This window comes from Nomascus leucogenys, chromosome 2, assembly GCF_006542625.1.
Source record: "Nomascus leucogenys isolate Asia chromosome 2, Asia_NLE_v1, whole genome shotgun sequence".
NCBI classification, from domain to species: domain Eukaryota; kingdom Metazoa; phylum Chordata; class Mammalia; order Primates; family Hylobatidae; genus Nomascus; species Nomascus leucogenys.
The window spans coordinates 135,591,331-135,607,653 of NC_044382.1; positions in this window are offsets into that span (position 1 = coordinate 135,591,331).

Consider the following 16,323-nt stretch of genomic DNA (forward strand, 5'->3'; position numbering starts at 1 on the left):
CATTTGCTATAATAATATCACCCCTACTCGGCCGCCCCAATAGATAAATAGATATTTTAGATTCCTCCCAGGAATATGGCACTCATGGGATATTATTTTAAGTTATGTAGCTTTTGATGGGATGTTAAAGAGGATTTCTGTACAGACAAATATACTACATACCTGATAATTCCTTGGATAATTTAACAGAGTCCCAGCCAATGTTCTTTGTGGTCAGAGGCCATCACTTGACTAGTCTAAAATATCACCAACAAGTCTCTTCTAGTCAGCATGCTCTGCTCTTCTAATGCCTGGTACAGAGAGGTACTCTGCCCCACTGGGAGAATATCACTCAATATTAGGAATGACCTGATATCCTACATTCATTTTGACAAATGAAATATTGTCTTGGAGTCCTTTTGCAGTTCCATCTTCCAGGCCATTACTGAAGGCATGGTGTTCAAAAACCCAATTACCTTTTTTTTCCCCTTTGCTAGAAATGCCACACACATTGCCAATTTTCCCTCCAAAATTCAGAAGTGATACAACAATTAAAATGGATTTCTGTGTAGAAAGTGGTAGAGCCTAGGAGCTCAGCATTTTTTCACTTAAAAGCTGAAAATTGTATTTTCAAACAGTCTTTTTATTAGAGGAGACTTTTGTAAGCTTGCTTTGATTATTTGCCTTTGATTCTTTGGATACTGAGTTGTCTTGGTTGGGATATTTTAGTTTGTTTAGTAAAGCCCACATTGTCATTTTCTCGGTGTAGGGAAAAGTCTTAGTTAATTAAGCCACATCCATGAATTGCAGCCGTTTCAATTATTTTTGAGATGTGATGCAATAGCAAATGTTCTTTAGAAAAATAACATTATACGAGTCATAATCAAATTCTAAACCACCTGAAACATAACTAAGTGAATGAGGAAAATATGCCACTGTAAAGAAGCTGAAAAGTAGAGAAATTTTTCTTGAGTTTATAATTACTATAGACTTTTTGGCATGAAGTATCGAACAAGTTACAAGAGCCTCAATATGGCTAAGAATCTTTGTTTCATTGTAGCCTCACAAGAACAAAGGAGAGATTCCTAATTCACATGTGATGTTGTTCTTCATTTCTCGGGTTGTTTTTTTTAGAACTACCAGCAGTTTTTTTCAACCAGGTTAAAAAACCAAACAAAACAGAACAGCTTCACTTCTGCCAGATATCTTAGAATGAAGAAAACCACAGTGCAAGTCAGGCAAAATGGGAAATCTTGAATAACCATTTTTTCATTGTGTAAGTTGCTGTGAGAGTCTCTGGTTTTAATAATAAACAGTGCATACAATGAATAGAAGAGAAAATACCAAGTGCCTCAGAAGTCCATCTCAGAAACTGTAAAATGAGAAAAAAAATACCTTCTAAAAACTCTCCTAATATATCTCTCAGGACTGAAAGAACAATAACTATTTTAGGCCTGCCCTTCTGACCCCACTCTCTTTCTAGCAAGTCAACATAATTCAATAATCAAATGGTTCAAATGATGCCAAAAGGTCTGACATAATGCCCAAGCACAGTTATTGGAGTTACAGCTGGGGAGAGGCAGAAACCATAGGTGGGTCTTTGTTGAGTCTAGGTCTGATTCAAAACCAAGAGAAAAACCATAAAAGCATCAAGCTAAGAAGACAATTTTATGTTTGGCTTTCCTGTAGAGACAATGGTAGGACTATTAGACTTCCACATTGTTTTAAAGTGAGTTCTTGGATTTCCTGTATCATAAATTCCCTTTCTGAGACTTTCAGAGCCACCCATATTCAAGGACAAGGCACCATGTAAAAACAAGATTTAATTAGGGACCCAGGAGGTGGTGAAGATTTAGTATTACCCAATCAAATTAAATATTCTTCTGTAGCTTTTTATTTTCTTACAACTTAGCAAAGTTACTCAGAATATAAACAAATCTAATGGAGAATAAGCCCAAGTGATTAACCCAACAGTGGCAAATGTTATGACCTTCTGAGAGAGCACTTGGTTTTCCACTTTTGTCTGAATCCATTTCAAGAAGAATTAAATTCAAAAATAACACGGAAAATTGTTTGATCCAGTGTGCAAAAATTCAGGTTTCTTTCAGAAAGAATAAAATTATGCCATATGTCTAAGAATTTACAGAATACTATTTAAAGTTCTAAGTGTCCACTGTGGAATAGCTAGGAAAGCACTGGGGTCTAGTTCTGGTTTTATTCATTCACTCATTCACTGTCTCACCCATTTATTCTTTCCATAAATATTTGTTCAGAACTACTATATGCTAGGACTTGTACTGACTAGTGATACCATGTTGATCAAAATCAGATTTTGTTCTCCAAAGTTTATTAGTCTAGAGAGGAGGAGGTATGTTTCTAAATAATTGCTATATTATAGATTCAAAAGGAATATGATGCTATGGGTGTAGACCTCAACCAATCTAGGCATCTAGGAAGGGTTCCTTGAAGAAGCAGGATTTAAGCTTTGATCTAAAGGATGAGTAGGAAGAGTTCATTATGTGAAGAAGGAAGGACATTCACGTACAGGGAACAGCATATACAAAAATCGTGCGGAAGCAGAGAGCACAGTATTTTGGAGACATTAAAGCTAGTGTTCCTAGGGCCAACAACATCCTAAAAGCCATGAGTAAACTAAGTGTCTAGATCTTGGTTTCTAAATATCACTTTTTACTAAAAAGAGACAGTACACCTCAGAGAAAAGGCCAAATTTTCCAGGACGTCTTGATGTATCAGAAAGTAAGAAAGTGCTGAAAGAATAAAGGGACTTGCAACTTGTCAAAATAACACTGAAGCAACTCCAAGAGGTTCCTTTTGGCCAAATTTCTGACAATTTGAGTACCAAAATAAATGATGATAGCAATAGATTATAAAACATGGCATAAAATAATAAACCATGAGTCTATGTTGATCAAATTACTAGGCATGAATAAATTAAAAATTTGATAACAAATAGGATATTCACATAGTCTCAAATTACTTTCCCACAAGTACTTGTTAATTACACAGAAAAAAAATAATACTTTACAATGGAGAACCTTGGCAAACACCACCTTAACAAAGTTAACATCATTAGTATTGGTACAAAATGAAATTGTGTGCCATTTTATAGTAATCAGTGAGAAGAGCAGAGATCATTTCTCTAGCATTCCTACAAAAGTATACAACTATCATGAAGGAAAATCAGAACAATCTAAACTGAAGGAAATTCTCCAGAATAATTGGCTTGTAATCATCAAGTTTCAAGGTCCTGAAAGTCAAAGGATTCTATGAGTAACTGGTCCTAGTTGAAGGAGACTAACCAAACACAACAAGTGACTCCAAAATGGAGCTTTGGCTCTAAAGGAAATTATTTGGGTACTTTGTGAAAGTTTACTGAGTTCTGAGAGATGAAATGACTTTAAGTTCCTGATTTTGATGGTTGCATTTTAATTAGGTAGGGGAATGCCCTTGTTTAGGAAAAAAAATGCATTGAAATATTTAGAGGTGATGGTATATCATGTCATCAATGTGTGCACCCAAATGGTTCCTGAAAAAAAAAAATTACACGTACTATACTTGGAAGCTTCCTAGAAGTTTGAGATTGTTTCAAAATAAAAAATAAATCAATTAATTAAAAAAGACAAAAAAGGCCAAAGTGGCTAGAAACCTTGGACTTCAGTTTCCACATTGGGACAATAAAGAAGGTAGCTGAAATCCATGAATCTCAGATCCAATTGTACTGTAGTGTGCTAACTAGTCCCCAGGAATGACATACAAAGGGGAAAAAATGTGCATTACTTTTCTATTGCTATGTAACAAAATACCCCAAATTTGGTAGGCCAGAAGTTTGGGATGGCCTGAGTTTTCTGGTGAAGGCTGAAATCAAGTTGTCAGCTTGAAGCCCCCACCTTCTTGCTGGCTGTCATCTGGGGACAGCTCTCAGCTCCTAGGGAATGTCCTCAGGTCCTTCCCTTATAGCCCCCTCTATCCCAGCAACAGAGAGCCTTCCTTACATCAAATCTCTCTCACGTTTTGAATTTTCTCTTTCTCATCTGTTACTGTCTGCCGTAACTCTCTGCTTTTAAGGGCCTTGTATGATTAGGTTAGGCCAGCTAGGTAATTTTTCCGTCTTAATGGATTAGTAACCTTGATTATGTCTGCAATATCCCTTTTGCCATATTATATAAAAGAATCATAGGAGTAACAGCAGTGGAAAATATTGTGGGGGCCCTCATAGAGTTCTGCCTACGACAAAATAGTTGAGAAAAATGAATTTGAGTCTGTTATCAATCAATATAGGTAAAGAAAAAAGGAGTATAAAACTCTGCTTCTCTGATTCATGAATTGGGGGTTGGGGAATTCTAGACTGTGGTCTCGGAGACATCGTCAGCAGTGAAGTTCTTTGATTTGTCTTTATCAGGCTGTAAGAGCAGGCACGGACTGTTTCTGATTTACTGCTGCATTGCTAGCACTTAGCGCAATGCCTCAAACCTAGTGGATGCTCCAAAATGAAGATATAAAGAATAAATAATAAGTGAATAATGATATATAGGAACCAAAAATTTATTTTCTTGTTTGACTAATCAAAATCTTCAATGCTGGTCCCTCAGTGAATTATTCTTCCCAAATAGCCAGGTTAAGAAGAAATCTGACAGTTAATTTCCAGTTCCATTTTGATAGATAATATTTGTGTGTATTAGAATTCTGGAGGGATTTTTTTTAAGTAAACGTAATTTGCCAAGACTTGGAACATATCCATTTATCAATAGAAGAGGAAAATACATTGAGTGTGAGAGGAACTTATGATGCTATATTGTTCCAATTAACAGATATAATAATGAAAGCTTGAAACATTCCTATATGAGGGTATAGGAGGAAATCATTTTAAAGATTATTTTGGAAATAGCTTTATTGCTTTTTAACATTATGAAATGTGAATATGCTCAAGATAAAAAATTGGAAAATAAAGAAGGTATAAAGAAAATAAAGATAATTTGTTATGCACAAGTCAAAGATAATCGTTCTCAATATTTTGATAGATATCCTTTCACACATTTTCCTCTGCACCTATGGGTGTCAACACACCAGCATATACACATGCAGTTCTATATAGATAATACAGTTCTATATAGATAGTTTGCTCTTTTCATTTAAAAATATATCAAGATATATTTTCATAATAAACATGATCATTTTTAATAGCAACAAGATATTTTATTTTATAGTTGTCATAACATATTTTATGTAGCCAATCCTTCCTGATATACTACTAAATAATTGCCAATTTTTCTAGCAGTATACATATCACTTCAATGAACATTCTTGTACATCAATCTTTAAACTTTGGCTTAATTATTTCTGTAAAATAAATATCTAAAAGTACTATCGATAAGTCAAAGCGTATGCGAATCTTGATATTTTCAGATTGCCCTCAGAAATGTTTAACCACATAAGTAGATTATGAAGTACCTGTTTACTCTTGCCAACAATAGATGTTATCAACTAAATGTTTAATGTTTGACACTGAAAATTATATATTGTTTTAATTTGTATTTCTTTTTATATAGTATTTTACATCTTTATTTCTCTTTTGAGTTTTAAAAAATATTTTAAGGTGAGGTTTTTAAATAGCTCTTAGGCTTTATTTTTTCTTATTACTTTGCCGGAAACTATAGTTTTACCATTTTAAAATATTTGTCATTTTCTCCATCATTTTCAAGTGCATCAGTGTGGTGGGCAACCTCTAAAATGGCACCCAAGGATCTTAAGCACCTGATATTCACAACCTTCTGTAGTCTCCTGCCCTTGAGTATCAGCCAGCCCTGTGATTTGCTTCTTTGTACAGCCAGCATAATATGGAAAAGGGAATGGAATGTTGCTTCTATGATTAGATTATAAAGTCTCATGGCTTCTATCTTGTTAGCAGATTCTCTCTGTTGCCTTCTTAGTTTGCATGCTCTGATGAAACAACTTGCCATGTCGGAGAGACCCTCCTGGCAAGGAACTGAAGATAGCCTCTGGCCAAGAGCCAGCAAGGAATTGTCAACAGCCCATGAGGAAATGATTTCTACCAACAGCCATGTGGTCATATAAGTGGATCCTTCCCCAGTTGTGTCTTCAGATGAGACCCTAGGTCTGGCTAACACCTTGATTACAACCATTGCCATACTCATTCTTGCCACACCAATTCCATTCTTGTCATACCCATTCTATTATTCCAATATCTCCAATGTTTACAATGTAAAGTTTCCGATGTACAGAAATGTGACTCAAGCTTTTATTTTATAGTATATGGATTAAATATTTATGTTGAAATTTCATATTATGAGTTATTATGTATTGTATGGCAATTGGGTGATTTTAGTGTAACTAAATGGAAATTTGGTCTTACGTCTGTTTATTTTTGACAAAGAAAGATGATAAAAGTTCTTGCAGATGAGCTGTAAGTTTCTTAGTCTGATAGGTGGTGTTGGAAGAAGAATAAATAATTATATTTACTTAGCATCTTCTGTAATGAGATTTTGTTTGCCTTATTACCTGATGTATTTGATGTATTTGTGTCTTGTTTTTGTTAAAGAACTTATTGGATATACACTCAACATTTTATTCTTCAACTAGCACTGAGGTTTTTAAGGACACTCCTGTTTTGATTTCATGATAAACATTGGAAATTTTATAACAATTTATTTGCATGCACTTGTATTTATATATGTTTGAGAATATGCTTACTATGTGTCCTGACTCATCTAGATTCTGTTAAAAATAGAAGATAAATATCTTACTTTTTAATTCTGGCATGCATAATTCCCCTGGGAAATGTTCCCTGGGAGGGCTGGGAATTATATAAAGGCACCCCTATTTTGTCTTGAGAGGATTTGAGAGCACCTCAGTTTCCTCACCTAGAATAACAGCAGTTTTCTCTCAGCAGTTCTGTATTAATGTGGGTGAAAGTAGTTAAAGATTTAAGCCATTTTATGAAAATAAGGGAATTATCCATGAATGTCTTATTTGGCTCTCTGCTTATAAGGCATTGTCAGGGACCTAGAAATTGTAATTTAGGGAAAAAGGAGAAAGCCTCTCTTGCTTCCCACATTACCTTCACCTCCTTTACTCCTTGACTCCTGCCTTCACCACATTAAATATCACCTCAAGAGATTCCTTTGAGAAAAGGAGAGTAACATTATTTTCTTTTCTTGTAAATGTCCATTATTCCAAGAGATAGAGCTAAAATTTAATAACACCTTATTGGGATTTTATTCATACATTCACTAAGTGTAAGTTTCCACATTTTCCCAAAATATTGAATTCAGTAGTGAACAAAACAGATTCATGGTTTTATCTACCATATACTTAGCTATTTCTATTTTATTCTCACATGAAGGAGGTTGACAACACAGGAATTTGAAAGGTGAAAGTTAGTGGTAGACTGAAGTGGGTAAGGGGGAGAACCCAAAATAAATAGATGGATGGAGAAGAGGAAATAGATCACCTCATTTGCAGTTGTACCCTAATCAGGCCACTTTTGAGTAACCACACACTTTGTTCTAAACAAAAGAGATTATTTGCTTCCCTTCTGGCCCAAAGTCAGATTCTTCTTCCTAGTATGAACTTTCAGCACTGTATTTTGATTAGTTAAGAGAAGTCCAAAAATCCATGCTAAATATCAACAGAATTCTTAGCCTTGGCAATTCAAAAAAATTAAAACTTCTTATGTTTTCTATGGAGGAGTTAAGAAATTAATCTGCTTTTCCTAAGTACAGAGAAAAAAACCTGTCTTCAATGCAAACTTCAATAGAATCTACATCTCAGGAAGAAGACAGGGACTGATCCACTTAGAGCATCTCCAGTCCTCATTACAGAACACTGTAGTAGTAAGATGATAATTTAACATAAGAGAACTGCCTTCCTGGATTTCCCTTGAGAAGTGATTAATATGTAAGAGTGGACAACTCAGGGTTTCACTTCTACCTTCTCCATTTGATGACTTTCAGAATGACCAGATATGCCATGCACGGTGATGGAGAACAAGAACCACAGTTTGAAATCAGAACAATGGGATTCCACCCAGCACTGGCACCTACTAAATCTCTTCGAATCTCAGTTTTCTCATTAGTAACAATCTCAGCAGGATTGTTTTGAAATTCATTGATAAGCATGAAAAGAGTTGCGTACACATTATCTTTGTGATTTTTTGTTGTGTCATGTGTGTAAATTCCAGAACACTCTAAGAGAAGCAGCATGATTTAGTTATTCAAACACAGATGCTGTGACAGAAATTTAACTCTGCCACTCACAAGCAGCATGAAGAATTTAAATCTTCATTCCATTCCTTCAGGGTACATCCAAAGATATGCCTACACAAGGATCCCTGGAAAGCATTTTTCAATTGACATAAAATTTTAAAAAAGACTTTGAAGTTCATCATGTAAATTTTAAATATTAAAAGAATTCAACTAAAATATTTTTTTCTAAAAATATATTTTCTTTCATCTACCACACAGAAAAACACCAGCCAGTCTTGTTATATAAATGACATCCTTTTAATTAATATGAGTTTTAAGAGAAGCCAACCCTTGAATTATTATTGTTGAATTAAGTTGCCATATCCCTTGCAGTAAACAGAAAGTGACTGCAAAAAAAGGTGAAGTTTGAGGTAATATTACTATCTGTTGCTGAAAAGATGTGAGGCAGTGGGATGAAAGGAAGAGGGAATCATAGCCACTTCTCCAGTTCCCAGAAAGATATATTGTGATCATTAGGCTTCTCTGACATATTCCGTGGATGAACTTGAGAGCCCTCTTTCATGATCTATGATAGCCAACATATATTTGGAGCGATGGGAGTGTGTAGGCAATAGATTTATAGCATAGAGATGAAAAGTATGAATTTTGGCTTCAAAAAGACCTGTATTTGAATCTTAGTCATTCTGGCTCCTGGCTGTGGGATCTTAAGAAAATTATTAAATTTCTGTAAGTATCATCTTCTTCATATGAGATGGAGCAATAATCATAACAATTGTTACCAGAGTCGTAAGAATTAAATGGAATAATATAAATAGAACACTAAATCTTGTACTTTATGAGAGCTCAATAAATAGGAACTCTACATATATTGCTATTTTCCACGTGCTCTTAAATTATTTATAAAAATTGAGATGTAGTCATATACTTTAATGATATTCCTAAGTTTCTGAGCCCATTCATCCTCATATTCAATACACATATATTTCTCATTTTATAGCGTCATTTTTCTTATACTTTCTTTTGTAATATAGATGTAGTCCTGATAAACTAAATCAATATTTTGTAAACCAAATTATATTTGGTGAGGAGGGGTAAGTATTACACTAGAGAAACATATTCTTTTAAAGGAATAATTTTCAAATGTATTAAAATACATATTCTTTTGAAAATCTGATGATTGCTACGTATCTGTTTTCTACCCAAATGCACAAATCCTTACATGCACCAAACTTTATATATAATTAAAGGGATACGTGGACCTTCCCTACAATTTTTATGAAATTTTTAATGAAGTGGCTAAGCATTTGAGTCAATAGTTCAACCATTATTTACCTGTATAAAGTCAAATGTATGTATGGTAACTTTTAATGAAGTACCTTACATTAACTTTAATGTTTAATTCCATCTGAAAGATTTCATATGTCACAATGTTTGCTAATAAAATTACTTTTAGCCTAGGTTTATTAACTATGCTGTACCTAGCAGCTGCATATCCAGCAAATAAAGTGTCACCAGAGAACCATTAATATTAGTGTCAGGTGGAAATATCAAATTACACAATCTGATTAATTGCTTTTCTTTTATGTTTCTTCTGTACCAAAGAGCCAGAAAACATTTTTTTTAGAACAGTTCTTTTAAAACTCTATATTTTCAGTAAACATCTTTTAGAAATTTCTATAAGGTGCTTAGTCTCCCAGCATATCAAGATCTAACAGGCATTTGAATCTTAAAATGAGTCAGTAAGGTGGTAAGTTTACAACTAAACACTCAGCTTCACTCCAACACTCGATATTGTATTAAAGTTAATGCAACATGATGTTTTAGTATTTAAAAAATCAAATTATTAATAGACTCCAAAGACTTCCCTGCAGCAAAATTTGGTATTTCTTTTAATAAGAATAAATCCCAGTGACACCTTCTGAATCTGAATTTAAAGATCAGTTTCAGAAGATATGAGATCTTCAGGAAATGTAGTTTAGCTATTAGATAATCTTTAAAATTTCATTTATGAAGTTGAACATTTACCGGGGATAACCTAGGTTACCATCTCATTTGCAATTTGATCTCCATTATGTCTCCAAAATTCAACTAAGGGAGCCCAATTGTTGGCTTCACCTTTTTTTTTTAACTATGAGATTTTGATAATCCGTTATCTGTGATACCTTGTTGCAAGATTTACCTTCATTTGTTTGCTTTAATGTCATTAGGTAAATCAAGAGGCACATAAAAGCAGTTCCATCATGGTGCTGAGAAACAACCTACGCTGGCAGTTGGTTGGGTTGTTGATCTGGTGCATCTGACATGTGTAAAATGACAGCAGGATCACTCAGGAAATTCAATATACCCACACACAGAAGCCAAATATGTCAGCTTATTTTGGGAACCACTCTATCATGAAGATGCATTTGTTCTTGGAGCAGCCTCAGAAAGCCTCTTCTTTAACCAACTGTCTCTTGATTAAAGAAGCAGCCGATGTATACTACATAAAGAATGGTTTTTCTCTGGAAAAGTTGTCTTATAGTCAATATTTTTCTTATTGCAAGGAAGATATTTTATTGCTAAATATTTGTTAATTGTTTTGATAGCACAGAATGAAAGATGGTTCCTGGAAGGCTGGTCATAGTCATCTGATAAATCACAAATAGTTAGTAAATCCTTGTAATAACATATATGACATTTTTATCATATAAACAATATGCTTCTGAAGCAGGATGTATGGCAATGTATCTGCTGTTTGTTTAAAATGTTAGATTTTTATTCTTTATACTTGTAGTATAGTTCACCAAAAATTATCTAGCAACTAAAATTTAAAAATTAATTCAAATGTCATTGTGTTTTTATTAGAACAGTTCGATAAAAGCAAATAATACTATATTAATTGTGATTAAAAATTAAGAATGGTATTTGTTAGGGCACTAAACCATGCTTTTCCTCTTTCATTCTCTTGAATTATTTTCTTTACTTTACCTGTAATTTCTACCCTATCTTGGGATTTGCTGTTCATGTAGCTTCTCTTGCTAATTCTATCCAGAATACCCAAAGAAATACTTTATAAACGATAAGTGACAAATATGATATATTGAAAGTATGCGAGTTCCTCTGTCTTATTAGTTTCTGGGACTTGACGCTACTGAATTGCTTTTAGATTCAGCAAGGATTTCACAAAACTCACAGAAAAATAAAGTAATCATCAACATCTTGCAAGGACAAGCAATGCTTCACTGGTTGAGATGTGTCAGGTAGGTTTGGAGCATTTTTTCTCTGTGTGATATAGATTAAATGTTTCTAATTAAAACCAAGAACTGTGACAAAACTGTTTGCCTCTTTGAGCTTGTCTACTGAAAAAAATATTTTTTTCTTGTTTCTAACCTGCCACACATTAAACCTCTCCAAGATCAAATTGTTCTTTCCTTACATTGCAGTTAACAATTCATTTTCTCCCCAAAATTAAAACTACAAATACAACATTTCTCTATACTTTCTAGTTGTTTAAGATAAACTTAATTTTGAATAGTTTCCATATGTTTTTTATGAGGCAAATGGCTGTTGAGTTTTGAAATGGGCAGTTTCTAGGAGGAATTGTTTCTCCACCATTTTTGGCATTAACCACACTGATAGTGCATGATGATTAATACTTCTAGAATGGCGACACATTGCCTGCATTGAATAAGTACAGATGGTGCTGATTGTTTTTCCTACTTGTCATTGACTTTTAACTCACATTCACACTGAGTCCCAAAGTGTTACCCTCTTGGTGAAGAATAATGATGAAGATGTGACCTCCAGGTTAAAGATGTGACTTGTCAGTCATTTTCCGACTTTGGCATTCAGAGTTGAGAACTCTTTTCCTGCTGCTTGGTGGCCTGGTATTAACACTTTGTAAAGGCAAGATATGTGCCTTTATTGCATCCCTGTTCTCTCTGGTCTCTACCTCAACTCTGAATCTCCAATCTCTCCTTCCTTGTTCTACAGGCTTCAGGAAGGGTTCCAGAAACCTCTTAAATTCCTTTTCATTTGTGCAAACACCACACACATGCACAAACACACACATAAACACATATTCAGTGCTTAGTGGAGTGCCCAACACAAACTATTAATAAAGTTCGGTAAATTGCTGATAAAATAAAACAACCAATGAAATTAATTACATTGAAATATGAAGGAAGGTTCCAGTGAATTTTGGAGTTGGATGAAAATGTTTGTTTTGTTGCTGATTCTATCAAGGTAAATATAAAGAAAGATTCATTATTTGAGGGAATAGAGAGATTAATGTGGGTACCATTTATAAGTTAAATGCATTAATAGACATTAACATTTCAAAATAATTCCTAAGCTACAACTACAAGGTGATTGGTAATTTTCTGAAAGTAATATAATTATTACATTGTGAAAATAAATTATATATATAAAACTAGTTACTGTTTATTAAGTTTATAGTTTTGTCTATGAAAGTGATTCTGAAATTATTTTTCAGATTAAAATCTTAACTGTTCTCCTCACCCTTTCTTTAACTTTTTGTTTTCCTTACTGGTACATTATACCTCATTAAGAAAGAATAGAAATAAAGAAAGAGAGAAACAACTGTAATTGTTGCAAAGTAAATTAATCTTATTGAATATTTTTCCAGTCTAGATAATATCAAAAAGATGTAAAATATATATATGTCAACACCTTATATTAGTAAGATATGATCATTATTATTTCTATGGTTGAATAATCAAATGAGAAATGTATGTGAATTATATACAAATTATATGCAAATATATACCTGCATTGGATAGTGTTAGAGCTCCCATATATATTTCACCCTTCCCTACTATGTAGTAGCCCTGCAATTTGAGTGGGATTGATCCCACTGACAGCTCTAAGGGTGAGTTCTGATGGATCCTTTCTCACTGTCACAGTGATTGGTTTGGGGTGGGCATATCTTTCAGACGGAAGCCAGTCAACATGTCCTCAGTCGTAGTGATTACTTATTTAGGATCAGTCAATTAGAATAAAACATAGGACTTCTGTTCTAAGGTCATGGAAAGCAACTCTGTCTCTATCTCTGGCCATGAACAAAGTCATCTGTGGTCCCAGTTCTGCTGGCAGCCACTCCATGCCCACAAGGAAAGCCAGCCCTCAGAAGAAGCCACACTGTTTATGGAAAGATACCACACGCTGATAATATCAATGATTAACCTTGAAGTACCTTTAACTTCTGGACTTTCTAGGCACATGAGCCAGCAAATTCCCTTATGAGTTAACTACTATTAGGCACCTTTTCTGTTACTTGTAGCTGAAAATATCCTTCACAGAACAATAGCCATCAAAACCTCTTCATCAATTTGACAAAAAGCCATGAGAAAATCCTGGAAGATGATTTTTGAGAAATGTCTTCTTAGGATTCCCTACTGTCTTGTTTGTTTTTACTTCAGACCAGATTCTTTATTGAAAGTATATGAAAATGATTTTTAAATGAAATATTTAGATAAATAACATTTAATTTTACAGCTAATAAATTTATAAGAAATGCTATTGGAGACATAACTAGGGAAATAAAGAACATGGATTCCACAAAACCTAGAGTAGCAAAGCATTAGAAAAGACATGAAGAATATTTTAAAACATACTGACAGCAGAAACAACCTGGAAGACATTTCTCGGTGAGGATAGCAGCCTAACAAATACGTCTCGAAAGCATGGCTGTTTTGAACCATGCCTATCTCTAATGGCTTGCATTGTGATAGGCACGAGACAATGATAAATGTTTCCAAATAAGTGATCTACTCTCAAGAAGTGAATGTTGTAAAGAAAAGTAAATCAATCCTAGGAAAACCATAATTAGGTACTCACCAACACAGTAGTAACATTTAAAGGAAAACAGTGTATATAAGCAAAAGAATGAATAGAAATTGTGCTGTAAGTGGAACAATTGTTTCCTGGGTAAAAATCAAGAATAATATGAAAAATGTAAGTGTGTGAACTAGGCATTTATTGGTAGGAAGGAATAGGAAGCAATTCTGACTAGAAAAGAAAAAAGGAATTGATTGTTGGCATATTGGGGCTCATGGAATCAGGAGAAGGCTGAGTTAGGTTTAGAAATGAGCAGAAACCAAGACCACTCCAGAGACTAAGAAGCAAGACTTATAACAGGAATAGTTAGGTCAGAATGCTGCTGTTTAAGGACAAGATAGAGGTTGGTGGTGACCAAATGAAAGCTGTTTCGGAAGAGTCTATGAATACTCGATTGGAGAAGATTGAAGAGAGAATGGAAAAACAAGCCACTCTTCTGAAGAAGTTTTCACAAAAGGGAGCATAGAAAAAGATGAGGTCAAGGGAGGTTTGTTTGTCTTTAAATGGTGCTACTTGAGCATGTTTCTGTGATGACAGGACTGAATCACTGGCTGCAACACATTTCCGTGCAAGCGCCCCAAAGCTGGTTCCTTCTCATCTTTCACATCTCTGCTCTATGTCACCGCCTAGTCCTAGTCTTACGACATCATTTTATTTTCTCGACAGCAGTTGTGTCTGTCTGTAATTATCTTCTGTATTTGTTTGATTGCCCTCTACCAACTAAAGTACGACATTCAGGAGAGCAGCAACTTTGTCCTGCTTATTACTGTCATATAAGCATCCAGAACAGTGTCTGTCACAAAGCTGAGCCTTAATAAATATTTGTGGGATAAATTAAAAAATAGATAACTAGAACTTCAACTATTTCTTTCCTTCTTATGTTAACTGTTTGAGATTCAAAGACCCAGGATCCAGTTGCTGATGAGCCAGGTTCAACGCTGTATAGTCCTTTGTCTGGACAGGGTCTGCACCACCTTAGGTTATTTGACGGGGGCTAGCTAGGTAACTGAGTTTACTGTCAGTCCAAAGCCAGCCATGAGGGGAGAGAGGCCATTCTCACAGGAAAATCAAATACTGCTAGGAATCTCCAAATGACAATTGCTCAACGCGGTAAAGCACAGTAAGGAGGGAGAAGAAATGTTCATTTCTTGCCACAAACAAGCCAGAAATGAAAAGTTTACATTCCGGCTGATCCATTAACAGCTGTCAGTTTCATCCCTAGGTTTCCCAAGAAAAAAATTTAGGACCAACAGGACAGACCAGTCTGTCTGCTTACACAGATAAACATCCCTCTTCATTAAAACAGGCTGGGAGTCTGGAGATAATTAGACCCACTGTGTCAAGCAATCAGCAACACAGGGAAGAGGTCAGAAAAACAATGATAAGTGACCTGGCTAATTCTTAAGAGAAACAGAGGAAAGCCTTTGCAATCAGTTGAAAGACTTTTTGGCTGTTGTGGCTCATGGCCTGATCTGTACTTGTTTGTGTGCTGTTACTTTGGTTTCTCTGTCACTTTCGCCCTTCCTTTTGTCCTCCCCTAGCACAGACACACTCACCAAGACTCTCAGACATGGGCACAGTCACCACGTGTTCATCACAATGAAAACATAGTGAACTTTCCTGGGTCAACTTTGGGAAGGGCGGTCATTTTTCTCTGCAAGATTCTACCTCCCCAGGAGGAAAACCTAGGAAGTGCTCCTGTTTGTTTTTATTTGCTTATTTTTTTTTTTTTTTTTTCAGTGCTTGGGATCTGTTAAGTTAGAAGATCTTTTTGGAAATCCCAAACGTACTTCATCAATTTTTTCCAATAAGACGTTAGTAGCTACTAGAATGATAGCGTGATAAAATAATGAGCTCCATGAGGGTAGGAACAGTATCGATTTCATTCGTGCCGAGCACCTTGCCTAGCACAAAGTGAGTTTTCAATAAATATTTGGTGAATAAACAAATCAATACACAAATGAAACAGTGAGCGGACAGATGAAGTCGAAGGGCTATTTTCTAAGGACAGGCTCTAAAGACCACTGCAGCTTTCTCTGCTCTCCTCAGCCATACCACTTCATTGTAAATCTATTATCTCTTCTGTCTTGCCCTTTTCTCATTTCAATGTTCTCCCTTCCATTCTCCTTTCTGATCCTATTGATATTTACTCACCTAAGTTAGATAAGATATCTTGATACGCACGAGCCATGGAACATATAAAATATGCATATTCTTAAGATTCCTCCTTGTTATATATGCATTATAAGATTTCTGATTCTAA